Source organism: Dermochelys coriacea, chromosome 1, assembly GCF_009764565.3.
Source record: "Dermochelys coriacea isolate rDerCor1 chromosome 1, rDerCor1.pri.v4, whole genome shotgun sequence".
In the NCBI taxonomy this organism is placed as follows: domain Eukaryota; kingdom Metazoa; phylum Chordata; order Testudines; family Dermochelyidae; genus Dermochelys; species Dermochelys coriacea.
In genome coordinates this window covers 249176949-249201036 of record NC_050068.2, presented here as the reverse complement: position 1 = coordinate 249201036, position 24088 = coordinate 249176949, and the positions used below count along the sequence as shown (strand labels likewise).

The following is a 24088-nucleotide window of genomic DNA, read 5'->3' as shown; positions in this document are numbered from 1 at the left end:
TTTCTAAACACATTCCTGAAAGCTGTAGGACAATTCTAATTAGGTAAGCCATGGGAGAACCAAACATTAAACAGTTTAGTCACTGTATCTAATGACATCACGGAGCTTTTATTCACAAACATGATCAAGCAACCACAATAAGCCTTTCAGAGCTTCCTCTTTGCTACACTGTTTATGGTGCTATAAAAAAATCACACCCCACATACAACCTTGTGGTTTTAGAGATATTCACTGTACAGTGAACCTTAACCATTTTTAACCTGGAATGGAGTGCCAGCCACCAGCATGCTAGAGGATAAGGCAATATCTCAGATTACAAGCTTTTGGGGGCAGGAATTGTCATTTGTGTTCTGTGTTTGTACAGAACTTAGCACAATGGGGTCATGGTCCATGACTGGGTTCCTACATGCTACAATAATACAAATAACAACAATAATAAATAGAGTCTCACATCACCAGAATGATGCCAGAGCTCTTCACCTGCCAGTTAGCAGAAACTGTTGCCCAAGGAGGATAAAGACCTAAAGATTATAGGAGGGACAATCCTCAGTTTCTCTTCTAAGATGCCCACAAAAAGGTTCCCTCCCCCCGCCCTCCCATCATTTACATTTGAAGACATCTAAACCACATCAATTTCTTATTCAGGTCCATAAGATGCAACAACAATACACAGCATTTATATAGTGCTTTCAAACTTCAAAGTGTTTTACAGTGCAAATATAACATACAGAAGGCAACACCCAGCAAACAATATGTAAAGAAGAGGAAGGATGCCAGGAAGACAAAATACTAACAGGAAGATCACCAATAGGGCTGAGCTGACAGTTGGGAACTTGAATTCAAACCCCTTCCACCCCACCCTGTACTCTATTTAAAGGCTATTTCCCTTTAGGGGAAAAAGAAATCGCACACACAAAGCCCACTGCGTGGCCTGCATGCAGGTTCTCAATGCTCAAATGAGTCTCCTTGTTATGCATGTGCACGTACAAGTCAGAGAATTAATTTCCTCTGGGATCTCAAACAGCAGTTTGACCTAGATTGCGTCAAATCACAAAGAAACAGAGAGGAAGTCTCCAAGGCACGGATATACTCTCCCAGTGCTCTAAAGGTGGCAGAGCCTGGCGTGAAGGAGATGGGAGGAAGAACCAAGTGGCAAACTCCCCTTATGGAGCAGGAGCGCTCAATGGGTAGGAAATGCTGACTCTAGGGGCCCAATGGTGGCCTGCTATGGTGCAAAGCATGGTTAATAATCTTGGTCACAAAGATGTACCAGGGACCAGTTAGGAGACAGAAATGGATTTTATAAAGGATAGGATGATATGTGGTCCCTGACACTCAATCACAGGATATTTATGGCCTGATTCAAAGCTTACTGAAGTACAGGTAAGAGTTCCATTGACCACAATGGGCTTTTATCAGGCCCACAGTCAGCAATAGCTGACCCTCAGAACTACATTGGGGCTTCTCTGAGTCACCTTCATTTCTTTTCCTCACCCATTCAGCCTAGCAGTCCTGATGCTGTGGTGACCCTCATACCTGCAAGCTGTAGAAACCCACAGTGCTTTTCTAAGCATTGGCTCAGTGCATTTCCTTGAGAGCAATGGAAAGCATTCATCTCCTTCCAAGATCTGAATGTGCCAGCTGCATAGTGCTCCTGGCTTCTGCTGACCACGTCGATTCAAGAAACTCAGAGCAGAACTCCTGTCGTTACATTTCAGCAGGATCTTAATTGTAGATTTCTAACTCTAAGTCATACACATAAAAAGTGAGGGAATTTATGCAACGGATGTCCCTGAAGTGTCACGTGGAAGCGCTCCATTTCAAGCTTCACACTGCATTTCACAGCAGGATGCCACATGATCATACCTAATGAACCAACAGTAATAACACAGAGCACTTTTCCTATTCAAAGTGATGTATAAACCTGACAATATCCATGTGTGGTAGGATAAGTACCATTATCCATTTTATGGATGGAGAAACTGAGTCACAGACAGGTTATGTGACTTAGAGCACACAGAGAATCAGGAAGAGAACTCAGGGGCGTCTGACTACAACGCCTGTGCTCAGACCATTAGGCAAGACACAGACAGTGTCTGTGTGTATTTATTAATTGTGTACATACACACACACACACACTTTGCAAAATTGACTTTGACTGATCAGTGCCTATGAAAAGCGGGCCACATCGGTATCTATAAATGAATTTAGGCACCCAACTTTAAACACCTAAATTTGAAAATCTTGTTAACTTTAAGACTGAGTTAAAGTTTAGAGGAAATATCTGGGTGAAATCCACACTTTATTGAAGTAGACGGGAGTTTTGCCATTGACTTCAGTCGGGCCAGAATTTCATGCCAGTAATTTCAGAATAACAGAAAAAAATAAACAAATATCCAAAAACATGGTAGTTATTGAAAAAAATACCAACCATTAGAAACCATTATGGTTACATTTAAAAGGAACCCAAATATTTGACAGTACAGAAAACAACCTGCCACTAAAAAAGGTTTTCTTAATTCTCCCTTAAAATGCAGAATTTCCCCCCGAAGTTCTACATGTTAAGGCAGTATAATGGGCCATATTCAGCTCTGGAACAGTGACTGTTTTAAGGTCTGATACCTTGTGAAGCATCTGGGCTAGAAACTTGAGTATCATTAGAGATCTTGCAAGGTCTTTTTCCACTGGCATAAGGCTATTGTTCAGCTCTAGCGCTGTAGCCCATAGGGCTAGCTTGCCTTTATTATATTCACTGCCTTGCCTTCATTATATTCTGCCTTTATTATATTCAGCAGTAACCAACAGGCCTGTATCCTGTAAGGCATTGGCTTCAGAAGTTAGCATGAGACTTGAGGTCTATGAACGTTGGCATAGATAAACAGCTCACTGGTAACCCTTAAGTTTTGGGGAACTGGAAATAGAGTGTAACAGGGAATTTTGTCCATAATGACATCAGCCAACCATAAAACCATGAGCTAACACCAGCTTTTGGAAAGAACATCCAACCACAACAGTGCTAGGGCAACACATGGACGTATATGATATTTAGTTGAAATCCTTAATATACTAATCTATAAAAGAAGGACACCTCAACATTAGTAGAATGAGGAAATACCAATAAGGAAGAGGGGAGAAACCCCTACTGAATATGCATTAGACATGGTGTCAGTATAATGTATTATAAAAGTTACATCCCAGCCTGCTGGCAGTGGGAGAGAGACATATAGTCCTTGGGAGGTGCCAGAATGATGGCCAATGGCAATAAGGAGGAAGATGATGGTGATGAGGAAGACAATGGGTAAATTTCAGGTTTTCCTGCAACGGATGGTATGAATATATGGATTACTATATATGGCAAAGCTACTTTAGGCCTCAGTTCAGCAAAGCCCTTAAGAACATTCTTAGCTTTAGTCACATACTTAAGACAATTGACTTCACTGGATCTTAAGTGCTTATGTGCATTGCTGAAATGGGGCCTTAGATAAATTGCAGATTACTAACATGCATTTCTCTCTTCCTAAAAGGCCTGGAGAGTCGACCTCATGTTACTGAGGGAGCCTGACCTTTCAGCTGCAAATATGAGATAAGACCAATAAAATGGTTTCACAGATCCAGAAATGGGGTTTTTTCAGTCTAATACGTGGCAGGGTTAGGGGCTGAGATCATGGGATGAGGCAGAGGTTTTATTGTCATGTCGCTTGGTTTTCAGAAGCGTTGAGCACTAGCAGCTCCCATTGGCTGCAGCTGGAGTTAGGAATGCTCAACCACACCCTTGAAAATCAGGACAATGACGTTTGGGATGGTCTGCATAATTTGTGAGGGGTGCAGCCGTAAGAGAAAGTCAGGTCATCCTGGGTGAGGTAGAGGGCCTAGTTTTTCAATAAGCATGGGTAAACTCAGTTTGTAAAATGGTGATCAAACCATGAACCACATTTGACTCTGTTCTGGACATGTGTTAGGTAACACCATATTATTCCAGGCAATGTGTGAGTCCTAAAATGAAGAACGGCTGGAATATTCTTCTGGAACCAACACTCATAAGTGTTCCAGAGCACAGTGGTGTGACTTGAGCCCTGTTTCCAATCCAGATTGGACCTTGAGTGACCCCTTCTAGCCAGGTCAAGTTTGTTGACGAATGACCACCCACAAAGAACTCCCTGGTTAGAAGGGCAGATTGTTCTCAATAAAGAAGGGAAATAAAGAAACAAAAATGTGGAGGATACCAACTCCTCTCCAAAGTGATAAAAACAAATTATCACCAGGGAGTAAATGGTGGGAAAAGTGAAGACAACCCTAACCTCATCTGATTTCTCCTGCTGCTGCCTTTACCCTGCAGTGCACTGAGCATTGAATCATTCTCCTTCCCAGCAAGATTTAATAAACACCCTTGTGAACTGCTCATCACCCTGGGATCTGGGCACCATCTGTAGCCCATTATTGAGATTGTGTTACAGGTACCCCTCTGTGCCAATTCACAGAGGATAGGAGGCAGGAGCTATGACAGCAACCGACTACAGAAGCTTCTCTTTTTAGCTCAAGCCGTAACAGCCTATTAGTTTAGCTCCAGAGATCTCTGGTTCAGTCCCCAAAGTGTCAGCTCTCACACATCCACGTAGCAGAATTAAGAAAGATGCTGTTTCCCAGAGCAGGAAACAATATGTGCTGCAGCCCCCTAATTCAACTTTCTTAAAAGGAGACTAGCGCCAGGAGATAACCAGCCAGGATATCAGCCACCAGAGGGTCACCCATCATCCTTGTTTGGCAGAAGCCCAAACAGATTGCTCTGCAGAAAGGACTTGAACTTATTTATTTTTAAAGGGGAAAAGCTGCTGTGTTTGTAGGTTTGTCAAGACAATAGAAAAAAGGATATTGTACTGGAGCTGCCAGGAAACAGTCGACTGTCTGCCTGAATGAAGAGAAATTTTCCCCTTTCTTTTGTAATAGAAGGAATGTAGCTCAGAGAGCCGCCATCCGCCCTACACGAGGGAGGAAATATGAGAGCCTGTGTACTGCAAGGGTAAAGGAAGTGTGGGGGAGGGAGCAAGCTGAGATGATGTGGTTAAGTGGGTCATTGCACCGATGGCCAATAAAAGAAAGAAAAAAAGAATAGAGTCTAAGTAGAACACTTGGGAAAAAGAGTCTTTCCTCTCCTGCTTCCCCCTTTCAATTCTCTCTCTCTCTCTCATGCATGTACACACACACACACACACACACACACACACACACACACACACACAGAGAGCGCAGTAATTCCAAAGGAAGTATACGTTTCTATTGGAGGATTTCAGCAGAGACCTTGAAATACAGAGCTAGAGTCAGAAAGGCAGTGGCCTGTGGAAATACAAATTCTACCACCTGCAGCTGCAATTGCTACCACTGCTAAAAACACAACAATAAAAGATTCTGGGATCTGACATCCAACTGTTCAGATGCCTCGAAATTCCTCTCAGTAGAACCCTTCACTAATCTGATCTTTGGCAATTTGAACAAAAAACAGTTTAGACAAAATGCCTTTAATCTCTTTTCTCCGCCTGCAGTGCAGTGTGCACTTGCATGTGTAGGAGATGTAGCATTTGTGTTGCTTGTGTTTACATTTTTCAATGACTTTTTTATAGCTTGAGAACCACACAGCAATTTATAGGGCCAAAATAATGAAAGAGCTGATATTCTCATGGTGTTTAGTCAGTGGATGGTGGAAATACAGCAAGAAGACCATGTGTCATGTTCTTTTGCCCTGCAAAAAGACCTTTGGAGGCAAAAATAAAATAAAATAAAAAAACCTCAAGGGTAAAATTTTCAGAAGCGACTAAATGACTTATTAGCTTAAGTCCCATTTTCAAAAGTGATTTAGAGCCAGATTTTTAAAGCACCTAATGGGGTTTTCAAAAGTACTTAGGTCCCATTGATTTCCCAGTGATTCAATGGGTTGTAGACACCTTGGCACATTTGAACATTCCACTAAGCACCTATCTACATTTTAGGTGCCTAAATATCTTTAAAAATCTGATTCTTAGAAGCCTAAGTCTTGTTGACAGTCAATGCTTCGAAGTGCCTAAGTCACCTTTGAAAATAGGACTTAGGTTAATTGCTTCTGAAATTTTACCCTAAGTAAAACAAGCATCAAACTAGTCAGGCTGATTCGGATTCCTTTGCAATCTGAATGCACATTCCAATGTGTGTCTCTGTGCAGTCTGATGCCCTGTCACAAGATCATCAAGGTTTGGAGTGATACAGAATTACCTGAAACACACATCCTCACCTTCTTGGAAGACTTTTACGAGGAGAGGCCTGGGTTTGTGTGTGTGTGTTCAAATGGAAAAAGTTTCTATGTTCAAGAGGGTGTGTTTATTTGTTTTCTAAATTTCTCACATTAACTGGCAAGCAAGCAGCCGAGAGGCAACCAAGATGAGAGCAAATTGAAGAAAAGATGCAAAATAATGGTATTCTTGACATTTATACCCCAGCTGACTCCAAATTGCTTGTCAAATCTCACAAATGCACTACAAACTGTTATGGAGTCATTGGTCATGACTCCATCATTAAGGCTGCATTGCAAAATAGTGTTACAGTGTAGACTTATTCCATTGATTTATTAGCAAAGAAAAATATTTCCTTTCCAAATGCACATCATTTAGTAAGAGGATCCAGATTTAATTTCTGTGAAGGTTTTTAAGTGATTCCGTGAAATAAATTAAAAGTCAGAAACATTTAAAATGACTCATTTGGAAATCTTTTTGCTTTTCTATTGGAATGTTTCATTGAGTCCCTCATTGCTGAAAACTTTGAAACTTGAGACTTACCAAGTATGTAGATATTGATCACTTCTCCAGTCAGGGAGATGTGCTGAATTTCAGATGTACACAGTAAAGTATTAACTTTCATTTTTGCCTTTACTTTTATTTGTGCCAAGCCATTTGACAAACACATTTTGCTCACAATTTATAGATTAATAGATTTTAAAGTCAGAAGGGACCATTATGACCATCTTCTAGTCTGACCCCTTGCATAACACAAGCCAGAGAATTTCACCCAGTAATTCTTACATCAAGCCCATATCTTGTGGATGAGCTACAGTATATTTTTTATAAAGACATCCAATTTTGTATTCCAATTTCACCAGCACTGTTATCAGGATTTACAGGGTCCAGGACAAAATGTCAAAGCAGGACTCTTCTGTAGTCAAGTCCCTAGTAGGGACTTCAAAGCTCCCAGACCCACTGATTGCTCCTGGCATCATCCTCTGAATCACCACTGCCTCACTTCTCCCTTGATTTCTATGGAGCTAGCATTGCACCCTCAGTTTTTAATGTCCCTCTTGCCCAATCAGGCATCCACATTCAAGCAGTTGTTCCCTCATGCTGACAGGAATTCCCAGAGAAAGGAGCACGGTGTGACAGAGTGCTTGGCAACAGCAGTTGATCCAGCACTCTGATCACTGTGACTTCAATCAGTGGTGCCGTATATCTGAATATGGGAACTCTGCTAAATTGGTAGATTGAAGATAGCTTTTAACTCTCCCCAGCCTAATTACCTCAGTGACTCAGAAGGTGCAAAGGCACAGGAAGGAAGTGCCAAGTGGGGAGAGAAAAAGCGGAAGAGCTGTAGGCTGGTAGAGCCAAGGACACGGGATGTCTCCCCTGCAGGGCTCAGGAGCCTTAGAGCCCCAGGATACTGTTCAAGCTGCTGCCACAATCTGTAAAGGTGGTGGGAATGAACCGTGTAAATCAATCACTGGGTCTTTGCCTGAAGAAGGTCTCCAAAGAGTTTGCTTGGCTGAAAAGACATAGGGGCGGAGCACACCCCTGCCACACACACTGCACTCAGTTCAATTCAATAATTCCTTGTTGACATCACAAGTAACACAAGTGTTACCAACATGTTAACCAGACAGCCCATGCAGGTCTCTCTGACCTGCCCAGTCTGCCCAGGATGGGAGACAGATTACCTTTGCAATCCTTCTCCTCTCCAGTGTAGGTCAGGTCCCCCTCTATGACCAATCCACAGAGGATAGGAGTCTGTCATAACCGCAAGGTGCAGCGGTTTAGCTCGAATTGTAGCAGTCATGCTCTGAGGTCCCCAGTTCAGTCCCAGGTCTGTCGGCCTAGACAGTGGTTTCCACAAGAGCACACACTCTCAGCTGCATTCACAAGATTAATAGTCTTCTAATAGTCCATCTAATTTGGAGATCCATTTCTCAACATAACGATGCACTTTAACAGGAGAGAACTATGGTTAAACTCTATTTCGGCACTGTGTTGTTTAAGTTATCTGTGGTGGCAAATAAAGATGATTTTGAGGATATTGTCTATATAGGAACTATTAGTAGACTAGACCTAAGAGGAAATTCCCCCGTCATCTTCTTTTCACTAGAGGAGTCCCCAAAAGTGCTTTTGTAATGTTACACTTGATCTACTTCTTGGCTGGTAAGAAATATGTTTAGCATTTAAATATGCATTCCTCCTGCCAGCTCCTCCATAAGTAATAAACATTCACATGTGACAGTATTTACTTAATGAAAATCTGTCATCAGCTTCCCTTAACATTTATATTAACATTAACATTAATTGCATTAACATTTACAATCCCAAACAGAAAGGAGGAGAGAATTTCCACCATCACAAATTGTGCTAACATGGAGCTAAGTCAATTCCTAATTAAAAGGAACGTTAAAAACATAGAAAAACTTCAGGCAAACCCACTTCACAAACTTGAGAAATCACTTCTTTCACCAACATTTCATCCAAGAGCTATACATTTGCATAGAAGTATAAATAAGAAATCAACCTTTACTCTGACAATATATTCATTGATGTTTCTCATAATATTGTACTTTACGGTAGGATTAAGAAGTTTCCATGTCAAATGTATTATTAAGATACTTATAAAATTGTGTTTACAGAGTACTTTGTGTGGAAATATAAATCAGCGTAGCAATGGAAATATGTTTGAAATAGAATCACAGGTTGTCTCCAGTTCGTTTCACATGAGTCATGAAATATCTTTCAAATGGTAAACCATCTTGGGACCAGATCATCAACTTGTTTAGACAGTTGTAACTCAGCTGCAGTCAAACAGAGCTATGGTATTTTACATCAGCTGAGAACTGACCCTGGCCTCTATTGGCCACGTCCATATTCAAGCCAATGTCCTCCAATTCTAATAGAACACCAATTTTTGCTGGCTCTTTGAGGGAGTTGTTTAAGAAAAGTTGCGCAGTACAACATTCTATTTTATTCCAGATTAAATTAATTCATTATAAATCATACCAAAATCATCTTCCATAGAAAGGATTGTCCACAAGCGGGAAAAGAAAGAGGGAAAATATAATGCAAACTTAATTCTAGTCCTTACATGAAAGAAGAATAGGGTTGGTGTATATCTGTGTGCCAGCCATTTGGGGAGACTATTTTCTACATGTCTTTTATTAAGGGAAAAAGAAAGTCTAACATAGTTCAAGATCACGCTTGATTTCTTAAAGAGCAGATCCTTCACAGAGAGCCCGAAATAAAATGAGAGTTTGAGTGGAAGCCTAACCTCGCTGAATTAGCTCTAGTTGTATGTACATGAGGTCTGGGATTCTTATTTCCTCAGTGACTGCTGTCTGCGCTGAAAAACCCTGGTGTGCATGAGGAATGAGTTCTTTGTCTCTGAGAATGTCCCCAGACTGTTCAAGCTCAGAAAAGTAATCTCTCTCCACTGTTGTAAGTAACTCTTACACAAGCTGGGTATTAGGCACCCCAGAATTTACTAGTGTAAAACACTGAACAGCTCCAAAAATGCTGGCACCTTTTGGTTAAATTTGTGGCTATTAAAGCCAATCCCATTTTTTCTTGAGAAGCTCCCAGCTGCCTGGCATCTTTGGGCAGCTAAGGAATGTAACAAGAATAGCCAGTGGCCCCTCACTGCACTGGTCTACACTAGATTTTCTTTCCACCTCAAATTTTCCGCTGTGTAGCCCAACAGTGATAGCAATGGTGGGAGTTAACCACCACTGTTTTTAGTACTGTATTGTCTAGGATTGCTTGGAGCTAGATGATTGGATCACTCAACGCCAGTAACCAACTAGAACTATGTCTACACTAGTGCCACCGTTGCTGTCATTGATAGAAATGCACCAGTGGGAAATCTTAGGGAAAATATTCTAATGCAGACACAGTCACTGAGTCTTGGTTTCCCAGTGGTGGGAATCTATGCACCTACTCTGTGCTTGGCAGGACTGGAATGTTGCAGCCATCTTGGTGGAGGGATTCTTATTGGTCAAGTTTGTGAAGGCCTTGCACTGAATTTGAAGGCATTTCTCCATTTGTCATTCAGTTTGTCTGTCTGTAACACAGTAACAGCATCCAATCAATCTCAACATTTCAGGGAATGTTCTTGACATCAATGACCAGAACCCTATTGATTTGGGGTAAAATTGGAAAACAAAAGGGAAAAAAGGGGGAACACATGAAGCCCCGGCTATCTGCTGAGCCTAGCAACCTGGAGCCCTGCTGTGTGCAGGAAGCTTGGCCTATGCGCTACAAAGTGCATGACCCCTCAGTGTAATTTAGAACAAAATTGATCACCCCAAAGCTGCTTCTCAGCACCTTTGAGAATTCACAACCTAAAGTGGCAAAGCAGACAAAAGCAGATTCTCAATTAGGGCCGATCCAAAGCCTGTTGAAATCAATGGAAAGGCTTGCATTGAATTCAGTAGGCTTTGGGTCAGGCCTATGGGGACTATTTTGGCCAGATTTTGAGCTCTGCAGTATAAAAGCAGAACATAACATGTGTGTGAAAAGAAGCTCTTCTCAATTTGGTGGAGGCATTTACACTTGCTAACATGCAACTCAGTACTCTGAATAACCCAACACTTCACTCCTAGAAGAAATCATATTTCTAGATGTTTAACCCTTGAAATGTGATGCATTTTTGAATGAATTATATGCCCCGGATCTTTTGATTTTTAGACTTTTTCAAAGTAAATCTCCAAGAACCGAAAAAGTGAGTGGATATTTTTTCATCCCTTCTCAAGGTATGTGCTGGAGCATTTGTAGTACCTTATAAAGTTTTGGTTGGTTGATACTGGGTATTAAGATACGCGTTTCTGAGTCCTAATGTTGCACCGTGAAATTTGCAGTTTTGCTCCACAAAAATTGGCACTTTTTGCCATGAAAATAAAACCTCCAGGATTATGGCCCACCAAGCCTCTTGCATTGTTGCACTGTGAAAAAGACATGTGCATTCTCCTCACTCTGCTCTTCTGTGTGGCTTTATGGCAATGGAATCTCAACAGCTTCATATCTGTGCAGTGGGAAACCTTTCAGCAAAAGATGCAGAGGGCATGTTATCCACCCCTTCCCCAAAGCAAGCTCAGCGTTTTTTTCTCTCTCAGTAGGACACTCTGATGGGTTGACTTAATCATTCACATGTTCAGGTCATATACAGTGCAAGCAAAATACCAGCACTTTTAGCACATCTCGCCTGAACTGCTTGTGGTAACGTGGCTCGTCAGCACAACCTTGGCAAAGAATCTCACAGGATATTAAGAGGAGGGCAACATTCCTGCATATCTCTAGTGTGGAAATGCACACATGTGCGGATTCAACAAAGGACCTGAGCACATGCTTAAGTCCATCCTTATTCAGAAATGAACTTAAGCGGGTGCTTAACTTTAAGCACATGCTTAATTCCCATTGGCTTCAATAGGACTTAAGCCTGTGTTTAAAGTTCAGTACCTGATTATGTGCTTTCCTGAATTAGTGGCCCCTTCTTTGCTAAATAGGAATGGATTTAAGTATATACTTAAAGTTAAACATGAGATGAAGTGTTTTGCTGAATCAGTGCCATAGATCTGAATACTCTACTCCCCAAAGCACTTCACTGGCTATATTCCCAGACAAAACCAAGAAAAGCCCCAAGCCCACACACCTTAGTTATGCTTGCAAATATCTATTAATTTAACACAAAGTGATTAGAACACTGCTGGTATTTTAAAAGAGTCAAACATTTAACAATCAGGAAAGCAGAACACTGCAGCTCAAATCTAAATGCCAGAGTCTGGAAATCCTCAATTAAGGTTCCAATGCCAGCCTTGTCTTGAACCCCTCATCGTTGCAGGCTAGAACTAGAGCTGGGCAGAGAATGGGGAATTCTACTTTGTAAAGGACTGTGAGATTTTAAAATTTAGCTTCATTCTGAACAGAGCAAAACCCAAAATATAGAAATTCGCTGTGAAGGAAAATTTTAAAAATAACATTTTCAAGTCATTCAAAATGTCTTGTTTTGACATTTTGATTTGATTTTGACTTTTTTGTGGGTGGTCTTATATTAGTTATTTTTTAAAAAAGCTGGAATAAGATGTTTTAACATTGTCTGCGCTTCCCTCTCCCCCACCACCGCCCACACGCCCTTTTCTTTCCTCTAAATTAAATTCCAGCAACATTGATCTGAGCTTGCGAAACGTTTTGATTTTGACAGAACCACATATTCCAATGGAATATAGCTCCATCGAAGTTCCTCCAACCAACTCTAGCGAGAACACCACTTGAGTCCCAGTTCAGCAAGTACTTAAGCATGTGCTTAATTTTGAACATGTGAGTAATCCATTGCCTCCAACTCAAACTTAAAGTTAAGCCCATGCTTAAGCGCTTTGCTGAATCTGAGCCTAGTTATGACATGAAAGGATTTGAGTCTTCCCTATACATGTGAATTACAACACAATCTTTTGCTTACATTTTTACAACTAGAACATACAATCCTGACATTTGGGGAGGGTGAAGTGAGATGTGTCTTGCCTATAGTCACCCATGAGTGAACATTTTGGTCCTGGCTTAAATTTGATCTCTGAATTTTTATTTAAATATTGATACAGCATTTTAGTTGTCTGACTTTCAGATGTTCACTTTTAACCTTAAAATCCTCATTTCAGATTTTTAAATAATAAAACCTACAACCTTCTAATATTGTTCTTAAAAACAATATTTACAATTAATGTTAAAGATAAAGCTTTAATAGAAAGAAAGCAAGAAAGCAAGAAAGAAAGAAAGAAAGAAAGAAAAACCTTCTGAAATGCTATTTCTGCATCTGCCTTAATCACTATTTTCTTGAAAAGCTCTTTTAGATAAAACATACACAAACTATTCACTAATTTGCATAAAAAACAGTTAAAAAAGCCCAAACATGACAAAGAACATAACAAATAAAAATTCCATTGATTCATATATGAGGAGATGAGAATTTACATTAATAAACCACAATCCAACAGGCAGGCTAAGCATGTGCTGAACTCCACACATCTGTGGGTTTACTTGCATATATAACATGCATGAGTAACATAAGCTACTTGTCTTCATTTTCAAGGCCCTTCATGACCTATCCCCACCCTACCTGCCATCTCTTATTCAGTATCAAAAAGTCAACTCCCACCTCAGATCAACCCACAATGTCAGCTTCCACCATCCATTTGTTACATTTTCCATCAAGCATGTTTGTGCTTTCTCCAATGCTGCCCCTCATGCTTGGGAGAAGTTCCCCATAAACAGCCACAAAACCAATCGATCCTTCTTAAAATTCTCCTTCTCCATGAGCCTACAAAAAACATAACAATGGTTAGGCTGCTGGAGTGCTGAGATCACTTCCTGCTGTGCTGACCAATACTGTCTCATCCTTTCCTTGTACTGCTCTGTTGATCTGTCTGTATCCATCTGTTGTCTCATACTTGAATTGTAAGCTCTTTGTGGCAGAGACATTCTTTTTGTTCTGTGTTTGTCCAGTGCCCAGCACCATGGGGGCCTGTCCTCTGAGCAAGACTCCTAGGCGCTACAATAGTACAAATAACAAAAATAATGAGCCTTTGCAGAATTGAGGCCACAATGCCCAGTCCAGGTCCTCTCTGAAGCTAATAAAAAGGCTCCCACTAATTTCAGTGGGAACTGCATCAGGTCCATGCTGAGCACTGACTGGAAATTCCTGTGTGGAGCCCTGATCCTGGTCAGGCAAAGATGGCTTGCCTGGGATGGGAAACAGATGGAAGCTTCATCACAAACTCCATTGTAGAGTTTGGAAACTCTACCATGCAGATGCTGCAATGGCAGCCGCATTCTTTCAGAACACTGTACTCTTCTGGTCCTACAGATAGTACACACCTGAGTGGAGGTGTCAAATCTCAGGCTGATAACTGAAAGCTCAATAAATGCAACCTGCACCCTGGAGCAAAGGTCTCTATACCACTTCCACACAGGAGTGCAGAAATATCGCATCAGGCTCAGAGAAACTATCCCACAGTGTTGTGGAAGTGTAGGGATCAGGAACAGTTTAGGTAAATGCCCTAGGGCAAAATCCTAGTCTTATGAAAGGCTTGTCTACATTGGGAAATAACACTGGGTTATAACAGGTGTTAATTAACAACACAATATTAAGAGCAGGCAAGAACCACAACCAGAGGACACAGTTTTAAGTATGACTGTCCTTAAATGTGTAAAAGCACATTTAACATCACATTAGTATGGCCTGTGTTACAAGGAGGTAAGATAAACCTATTGGCACCTTCTGACCTACAAATCTATTATGTCATTATAGTCAAACCCTAGATCTCAGTGCAAATCTCAAATCCAGGAAGAGCAGACAGGATCTTGCTTTTTAAACTGTCACACTAAAACCCTGAACAATACTGAATTCACCTCCTTGTAATGATGAAGAGCTCAGTCAGCTGGCAGGCTCTGTGCTTGTGACCCCACGAAGACAATACTAATCTATCTGCTTTGCACCGAGCCATCCCTTCCACACTCACACTCACTATGGCCGATTCAAAAGAGAGTTGTGGTTCTGTGGTAGTCACTATAGGTGGGACTAATCTCTCCATTACAATGCATCAGCTCCGCTGTAGGTACTACAACAAAGGCAACTGCTGTGAAGCAGCCCCTATGAAGTGTACATTGTGATTGTGGGGGGGGGGAAACACCAGCCTTCTCTCATGAAGAGAAGCCAGGATGATGAGCCGGGCACTAGATCATCAAAACAAGGGCAAACTTTTCAAACCTGGGTACCTAACGATAGGCGCCGAAATCTATATTAATGGTCCTATATGAGTGTGACCTGATTCTCAAAAGCACTGAACACCCAAAGTTCCTGTTGACTTCCTGGGGATTCATGGGTGCTCGCTCAGCACTTCTGAAAACCAGGCCACTTTTATGTAGGTGTCATTGTTTGGTTCTATGTTCCTAATTTTCGGTTCCCAGGTTTGTAAACTTGGCCAAACAGTTCTATTTCCCCCTAACGAGCGGTGTTTCTTTTAGGGAACTGGGCTGCATAGCTACCAGAACCACTCCTGCTACAGCCCCAGACAGAAAGTTGCCAACGCAGCACCAGCTGAGGGATCCAGCTGGCATCACTAAAGTTGGTGGGGAAGCCTGGCAGGGAGAGTGGGGCACCAGATCAGGCAGCAGGGGGACAGATTGCACTGTCCGCTGGTGAGTCACGCGGTTGGGTTGCTGGTTGAAGAGCAGGAGATGGCATAGCAGGATGGTTGTGAGGGGAGGCCATGGCTGGGAGTATATTTCTGACTGGTGGAGAGAGGAACCCTCTCCCTGTCTCTCCCAAGTCAGATTTCTAACTCTGTTTTTACTGGCTGTATCTACTCTGGTAAACAATAGATCATTAATTCACCTCTGGTTGCAGCTCCACCCAGTGTTAGTGACGGTGAAGTTATAGTGGAGACCATGGTAAAAATGTCTGACATTTGTCTACACTACATCTTCCACCAACGCTACTACCAGCAGTGCTACACCCGTGCCAGTTTATGGGGGCCACTGTAGCCAGTGCGGACAAGGCCTCCAACAGCTTAATTTACAATTCCTGTTAGCCTCATTTTGGCTTTTACTTTGGTTTTCCATCCCATATATTTAAAGGGCCAGCATCCCACACTGAACTTACCTACTGCTGAAAGTGAGTTATTGTTGAAGGGGTATCTGAAGCCACTGACGTGAGAAAAGGCCCGTTGGAGAACTCTGGCGCAGCTGTTACTGTCTGATCTGTGCTTGGGTTTGAGGTTTTATTTTCACTTCCTCTGGTTCCTCCGCTGGTGGGCCTCTCTTTCCCTGCCCCCCTATCCCCCGTCCACCAATCTCTCTCTGCTCATGAGGAAAGAGTTTCCATCATGGCTGGCGTAGGGCCAGTGTGTGTATGCGTAAAAGCAGCAGTCAAGAAAAGCCATCTTCTGTTCCCTTTCATCACATAAACATTGCTGCTTCCCAGCGCATGAGAACAGAATGGAGCAAGGCCTTCCACAGCTGTTAGGAGAGCCTGAGAATCAGTTAGAGCAAGACCTGGCGCTAACCCCCTCAGTCTCCATTGAGCACAGCAGCTTGTCCACTGATTACTGCTCCTCCTCTCTCCCCCTCCAACTGCTCCAATGTGCACACCCATTAAGGTGACCACACAACAAGGGTGAAAAATCGGGGCAAGGGGTGAGGAGCAGTAGGCACCTATATAAGACAAAGCACCAAATATCGAGACTGTCCCTGTAAAATCGGGACATCTGTTCACCCTAACACCCACATGTCTTTGCATCCTCCACCCCTTTGGGAGGTAATCACAGCATATACACATACCACTATGGGAAAGGTCATGTTTTAACAGACCTTTTCAAGAACTAAAGACACTAGGTAACATTTGGGCCTGATTCGCAGTGTGAAGGGGCCTTGGTGTAAATGAGAATCAGGCTCTCACTGTTTAATCCTCTCTCTTAACAAACTTAATCAGTCTAAAGTGAACTTCAGTGGTCATGTCACACTGCTGACTACTCTTTTAACTCCCTTGATTGAAATTGGGCTGATTCTAGCCTGGCTTCCCTAACCTTAGAGGTGTGAACTTTTTATTTATTTATTTATTTTTTAAATGAGGATTGCATTACAACTGCCTCTATCTCAAATCCAAGGGATGCCATTTGTTTAAATTGCCCTAGAGTCCAAGTCCATTTTGTTATGGAAAATTATTTACATCAGAAAGGATGAAACAGAGACTATTGAAAAATATTTCCTACCCTACAGGAAGGAGTGACATGGCATTTCAAACTTCCGGCATGAATCATTTCTGGTGTCCCTAACTTTGGGTCTTGGTCACACATGTGTTCCACACTGGAGCCGTTGCTGGTTGAGAGATGTATATCGCTAAGCTCATGTTGGAGAAAGCTTGGGGATATCCCAGAGCACCACTGTTCTGGACTATGCACCAGGGTTCTTGCAGAGGAAAAGAATCCTTGTCTGCCACAGTCAGGGAAAGCATACTAGAACCATGCTATACACATGGCTGTGGCCATCGTGGTTTCAGTCACAGTGTTGACAGGGCCTTGGATGGTTTGCCCTTGCATTAAATACCTATCTAAATGACTTCATAGTATGGCTGTCTCCCTATGAAGCTCTCAGGGAGACACACTTCAGAGGAGGTTCTCAACTTGTTCCATATCAGACCCTCTCATATCTAACTGGTATCTAACCAGAATCCCCTTCCTGTTTAGCAATATGGGAAGGCAGGAGGTTGCCACCCTGACATAATGCCATGACCCCTCAGTTGAGAAACCAGGCTTTTCAGGAACAGACTATCCCTTTAATGCCACTAGCCACACATACCTGGGTCAGAATTTCCAAACTTAGGTGCCTAAATCTAGATCTGGGCAAATAAACAAAAAAGACCTGATTTCCAGAGGTGGCAATAACCCTCAGCTCCTGCTGAAGCCAATATTTAGATACTATGGCCACAGGCGCTACAGAAAAACCATGGATTGAATAGTGTGGTACACAAAAAGCCAATTGCTAGCAACTACAATGAAACTGAACTCATTTGCACTTCGCTAGGCACAAGGAATAGCATGTAGATGAACCCAGTTTGATCCCAGCTGTCACTTCCAGCTATTTACATATACAGTTAGAACTATTTATATATGCAAAACAAACAAACAAGCAAACAAACAAAAATATCCCACAAGCAAAACTCCATGTGTGCTGAACCAGTATGTCCTGACCCAGTCACTCTCATTTTCTATGGGAAAAACACCACCTCTCCCTGGATCTCATTACGGACAAAGTCGTGCCCATCTTGTATCCTCCTAGTTCGGCAGCATCTAGTGAATATCGAGGCTGGTTTATTTTTCAGTTCATCAGAATTGTGTCACAATAGGCTGTCAAAGAGAGGAGGGAATGCCCAGCTCCTGAGGGTCATCACCTCCCCAAGGGTAGACTTTCAGTCCTTAAGAAATTGACAAGCTGGTTAATGACAAATCTTATTTCAACTTTCACTTTTTAATGCAAACGCCACCCCTTCCGAGCCTCCTCAAGCCAGCGATTAGGATTCCGTCAAAAGCAGTAACAACCACTAAAACTCAAATCCTTACACTAAGAAATGTTGTCCTGACGAGCTGATAGCCAGGCCCTGACTAGCTGAGAGCCCCTCTCAGCATCTGAATTAACCTGCTCCCACCACAGAATGAACCTGAAGAAACCTCCCAGCTAGATCCTCTCCCAACAGCCCTGGATTTCACAAAGAGTGGGATAAGGAGAATTATCTCCTCCCAGTTGGGCCTCCATCTGGCAGGGTGATGTTTTCCTTTTGTTCCACAACCATTCAGGAAAGACAGAAAGTGCCAACTGCTACAAAAGAAAAAGCAGAAACCACACAAGCACATGGCAACATATCCACAGGGAGCCAAAGAGGGTGTGACATCCTTCAGGTTATTTCAAAATACCCCGTCGTATCACCCATATTTAACCAGCTGGCTTTCTAGGCCCCAAATCAGATTGAAGTACTTCTTAGTTTGCAAACTCTTTGGGACAGGAATTATGTCTGCCTCTATGTTTGTACAGTGCCTAGCACAATGAGGCCTCAGTTCTGATCTACATAAACAAGTTATGTGCCATCATGGCCTGATTTTCAGAGTTCCTCACCCCCAGCTCCTGTTGACTTCAGCTTGAGTTGGAAGTGTTCAGCACCTCTAAAAATCAGTGCCTTAAGTAATCTGTGTTTATTCTCTATTTTTTTAATACCAAAATCGTGGACTGACTAATGTGACAGGCGTGATGGAAAGGTAAGAAGGAAGCTAGCATCATCCTCTGGGTCTCCCAGTGCATCTTATGTTGCCTATTCATTTAGGCTGTAAGTTCTTCAGAGAAGGAACCATATTTGCCTTTACATATAGCACTGAGCATGCTGTCAACATTATACAGAGGATGCAATTGCCCTCTCTTTTTAACAGAATAGTCAGCATCACACCATGCCCTGTATAGCCTGGGTATCCCAAAGCACTATACAGAGCAGTGAGCTAGATAGTTGTAATGACGCAGCTGTCATTAGAATCTGTTTAACTGAGACAGAGAATGATGTTTGGGACACAGAATTTATCCCTGACTTCACAAGCAGTCCCATGGGATCTTCAACAGCTACTACAAACAGGCAGAAAGGACCTTGTTTTAAGATCTCAGTTTGAAGAAGGCCATCTCTAGCACGGCCTTGTCAGCACTGAGTGCGCAGCCAAGGACCAGTGTGAGACGTCAAAAAGTGCTACCAGTTGAGCTATAAATCTGCAGCTTACTTTATTCCCTCTTTGGTCACTCTAGTGCTCTTTGTTCTCAGTTCTTATTCTTCAGTTCCTCTAAGAGCTGCCTGTTGTCTTGGGAATCTTTTGATTTCATCTCAGTTAAATATTTTCAGCTATTGAAAGACTAAACCATGATGATTAGTACCTACTGACATACCGAGATTTTGTATAATTTTTAAAATTCATTATTGCCAAGACCAGATGTGAAAACACAAATGATATAATGATGATGACAACTAAGATTACAATGAGAAGCTCTCAGTGTCAAGGGAAAATATTCCACACCGACACAGCTAAGCGCTGGTTTGACTTGGTGTTACTCAGTTTCGTGTGGTTCAGAAATGCAGCCCACAAGCTTTGTTAGAAAATTCTGTGCCAGAAGCATGTAGATCATTGTGCAGTAATGAACCACAGTCCATTCACAGATATTATCCCAGGATTATAGACAACTGGATAAGAAGCTAACCTCATGTTCCTGGGACCTTTGCAATTCTGTTTGTGCCCTCAGGATCCCCCTTCCATCTCTCCCCTACTCTCGGAGCCACCTGTCACCCTGCAAAGTGTAACGAGGCTGGTGAGAGCCGGGCTGGGACCTTCTACTTGTGGGCAGGCTATTGGTGTCAGGGAACTGAACCAGAGCTGCATAGCGCCAAGGCCATGCCGCCTTTCTCCCAGCTGAGGTCTCAGAGTCTAGATGCCTCTGTCTCAAGAGCCTAGCAACACCCATTAAAGCTGCTACAGAGCCACAAGTTACTAAGCTTTGCCCAGGCTTTGTTTCTAGACTCTGCCAACCTGACCAGCAATTAAACTGTGGTCTTGTGAAATGCCATGCAAAGTACTAACCACCAGGCCACCAAGCAAGACCTATTTAGTGTTTACGATTAGGAGGTAAAAGAAGCCTGTAGTCTGTTCCTTTGAGCTACAAGTACTGGTGGGAAGATGCTGCTCCCAGCTCTCAGACTCAGGTACTATGGTGATGAGCACAGTATAAATGCCTAGACTCTATTAAGGTTCTTGTATAGCACCCCTCCCTGTGGCATCAGGGCACCCCATAGCTTAGATTAACAGAATAGAACCAGAAGCTCTGGCTCTGACAGGCCGTGCCACCTCACAAATTTTGTTCCTCATAAAGCATTTCACAACGTAAGAACAGAGGATCAAAGATAACTGTCAATTCTCTCCCACTCCTCTCCCAGCTGTTGTTCCCACTGAGCCCTATGGCTAATTAATTAATGTTCGTTATCTAAAGACACTATGACACGGAGGCGATTTGAGCCTCTCTTCTAAGGTCAGGTGAGTTCTCTCAGGGTCACCACTGAGGGTAGAAACCAGATGCCATGTTTACTGAGCCACTTAATATAGTTAGTGTTGATAGCTCCATCTATAGTAAATCAAATAAGGACATTTCAAGCAATCCAAGAAATGAAAAACCAATCAAATTAAAATTATGAGTGAAATCCTGACCCCATGAGGTAATTTTGCCATTGACTTCAATGGGGCCAGGATTCCATCCTAAGAATTAGCTCATTGAGCATTTTATTGTGGTCATTGTGTTATTTTTTACAGTCAGATTAGTGCTAGACAAAGGTGCAGGATTGAAAACACCAGAGAGTGAAGTCCCCTGTTTAGTAGGAAAAGACCATTGATAGCTGCTAAGCAAGCTCCCCACTTTGCCCTCAGCCCTGAAATAGGGACAACCTCTAGGGGTGAGAAATTAAACTAGTTATGCACCCATGTCTATTCAATCTTCCATGCCTATGCCAAATGCCAGTCCAGTAGTGGGCTTTGTGACTAGACACTGGTCCACTGGGAACTGGACTGAGACTAGCAATTTATTTCACATAGGTCTCACTGAACGATAATGAAATAGCTACTATTGAGAGTCACTGCTTACCTGGGCTACATTCAAACCAGTGATCTACACGGGACTGGTTTTGGATCTCAATATTCTTTTGAAATTTGCTTTTGTTAAGAAAATGCTGAATTAAAAGTACACTGCAGACCGATACAGAGCTAAGGACATAAACTGGGACTGGACGACAGGGGATGGATCATTTGAAATAGCCTGGTTCATTTCATTCCATCTGAACCATCTGGCACTGGTCTCTAGGATACTGGGCTAGATGGACCACTGGTCTGACCCAATATGGCTGTTCTTATGAGGGAATATGCTTACCACCTTTGTTTTCTGTCTTGTAAATCAGAAGCAAATATTTAGACCAAAAAAAAATTGAGCAGACAAAAATTTCCTCTGAGTTTTTTGCATTTCCCTTTCCTGGGGTGATACTCAAAACCAGTTTGCTCGTTGCTGCTTTTATCTAATTTCTCAAGTCCCTCAGCTTTATCCCTTTAAATCACACCTTTATTTAAAATCTCCAATTACGAGAAAGCAAAAGTCCTATTGTCTCTTTCCTGTATATCAGCAGAAATTAAAACAACTTTTTCTTGTACTAAGAACAAAAAAACCCAGCAATGTTGTTTCCTTGCAAAGAGTTAGCTTTGATTCCAGAATGGGTCTTAAAGCAACAGAGTAAAGATCAGACATTATTACAACACACAGCCCAGCAACTTTTTTTTTATTTCTTTTCTATTTATTATTGCTTTCCCCCCTATAATTTAGAGGAAAAATGTGCCTGTCAGTTTTTCCACTTGGGAACGTGCCGCTGGAAATGTAAAAGCATTATAAAGGCAATGGAATACTTACAATTTCTCCATCCAAGGGAGACTAACTGTTGTTGAGCTGGGGAAATTGTTTTCATTATTATTATTTACTTCTCCATTGTCAGGAATTCTAACAATGGTTTGTTATGAAGGAGAGTGTGCTTTTGAAGTGTGATGGGAAAGAAAGCAACATTACACAATCTTTTCATCCAACACCCTTCTCACCCCGCCCCCAAGTGGTTTTGATATTTTGTTTTGCTTTCAACCTGGACTTTCAAAATGATTTAGGGAACAGTCTGTTCCTCTTTGCTGCAACACCAATTCTTTTACAATTGATAACTGTGTTGAAATGTTTGGGAGACTTTTCCCCCTTTCACACACACAAACACCAAGTTGCTGTAACTGATGGACTTCCACTGAGTTGCTCCTGATTTACATAGGCGCAAGCGACAAGAAAATCAGGCTCACAGACCTTTGCTCCCTTCCAAAATTAATCATCTTTGTTCACGGCCTCCACCCCATTCCTGCAGTGCAGTGTGTGAAATCAGTCAGTTCTCTAGATAGCTGTGCTTTCCAGATAATTAATTCTTTGGGCTGGGGGGAGAGGGGAAAAATGGAGATAACTTTAACCATTTATGTTTCATTGTTGGGAAAAAATAAATAAACCAAGAGGCTAATGCAAATACTTCTCCCAGCCAAATCAAAGGGTCGAGTTAGAGACATGTATGTGTTCGTGCACATATCATTAGCCTTATGTTACAGTGACATTAAACAGCTCCAGCCCTGCTAGACTGAGCCTCCATCTGGCTCCTTAAAACATTAAATGATCCCTAAAAAGGAAAGAAAACCCTTATGTGTAAGTCTGTGGCACGATCTACATTCCTGGGAGCCCTGCACGGCAACTATAGGTGGAAAAGAGAGTGGTGAGATGGGGGGCTGCTTTACTCTCTGCATTACTGATCCCCCCGAAACTACCTGTGAGCAAGACCCTGGGCTCTGGCTGTAAACTCCTTTTTGTTAGCATGGTTGCATTTTCTCCCTTAAAAAAAAAAAGGGGGCACTGCAATCTGTTTTGTCAATGACCAGTTGGACCAATTGGAGCTAATTACAATATTCCCTCCTCCCCACACCCTGATCAATGCAGCTGCTTTGACAAGTTTGTGCCAAAGCTCCAACGCTATGCGCAGAATGGATCCCCAAACTGCTCCCCCTCTATCTCACCATCCTTTCCCCACACCGGCCCTTCCTCCCCATCCCCTTTCTTTCCCCTTCCCTACCCCAAAGCCTAATTTCAGAGGAGTTTTGTCACTGGCATCCCCAGTCCTACCTTTCTCAGTGGCAGTAGCTGGGCTGCAGCTCGTTTACCTTCAGTTCTCATTTTGGGGAACTCCAGTTCCAGCCTGGCAGCAGCAGCAACATCTGGATGCATGGCTCCCTGGCTCGCCCCCTCTTTTGTTAGCAGAGTTCCTTACAATCCGCTCTAAAGGATTTTTCCTTTCGCTTGAAATCTCCACGTTCCCGCTCCATACAGATCAGTTTCCATTCTCAACCATTCCCCAGTCACAAGCAGGAGAGCGGTTTCTTGCACAGAACCTTTTCCTGCCCCTGTTGGCTTTTGTGGAGCTTATTTCCCCTAGATTCTTCTGTTACTTTCCCCCCTCTTTCCTGATTTTGTGACTATCTCTTCAAGCTTGTGACGTTAATTCCACCCCTTCCCCCTCCTGTGACTTTCTTCCCACCCTTCCCTAGCCTGACCCATCCTGACTCCTTTCCAGTGAGCTAATCTGCAGCTGGCTGAAGAACAGGCCCCATTACCATGGAAACCCATGTCCCTGAATACTTGACTGACTTGGGGAAACT

The 24088-nt window shown here is 42.4% G+C and overlaps 1 protein-coding gene across 4 annotated transcripts in view; it reads right to left on the bottom strand.

Annotated features, from left to right (window-relative positions):
* The window catches only part of DENND2A (DENN domain containing 2A), a 77363-nt gene extending 53275 nt beyond the window's left edge, over positions 1 to 24088 (bottom strand). The window contains exon 1 of one of the 4 annotated variants that reach the window (XM_038393805.2): positions 23556 to 24088. The gene's annotated coding sequence lies outside the window, so the exon portion shown is untranslated. Of the gene's footprint in view, positions 1 to 13407; positions 13568 to 22271; positions 22291 to 23555 lie in introns of those variants that run through there. The other 3 variants (XM_038393813.2, XM_043518804.1, XM_038393822.2) reach the window with 3 other exon arrangements.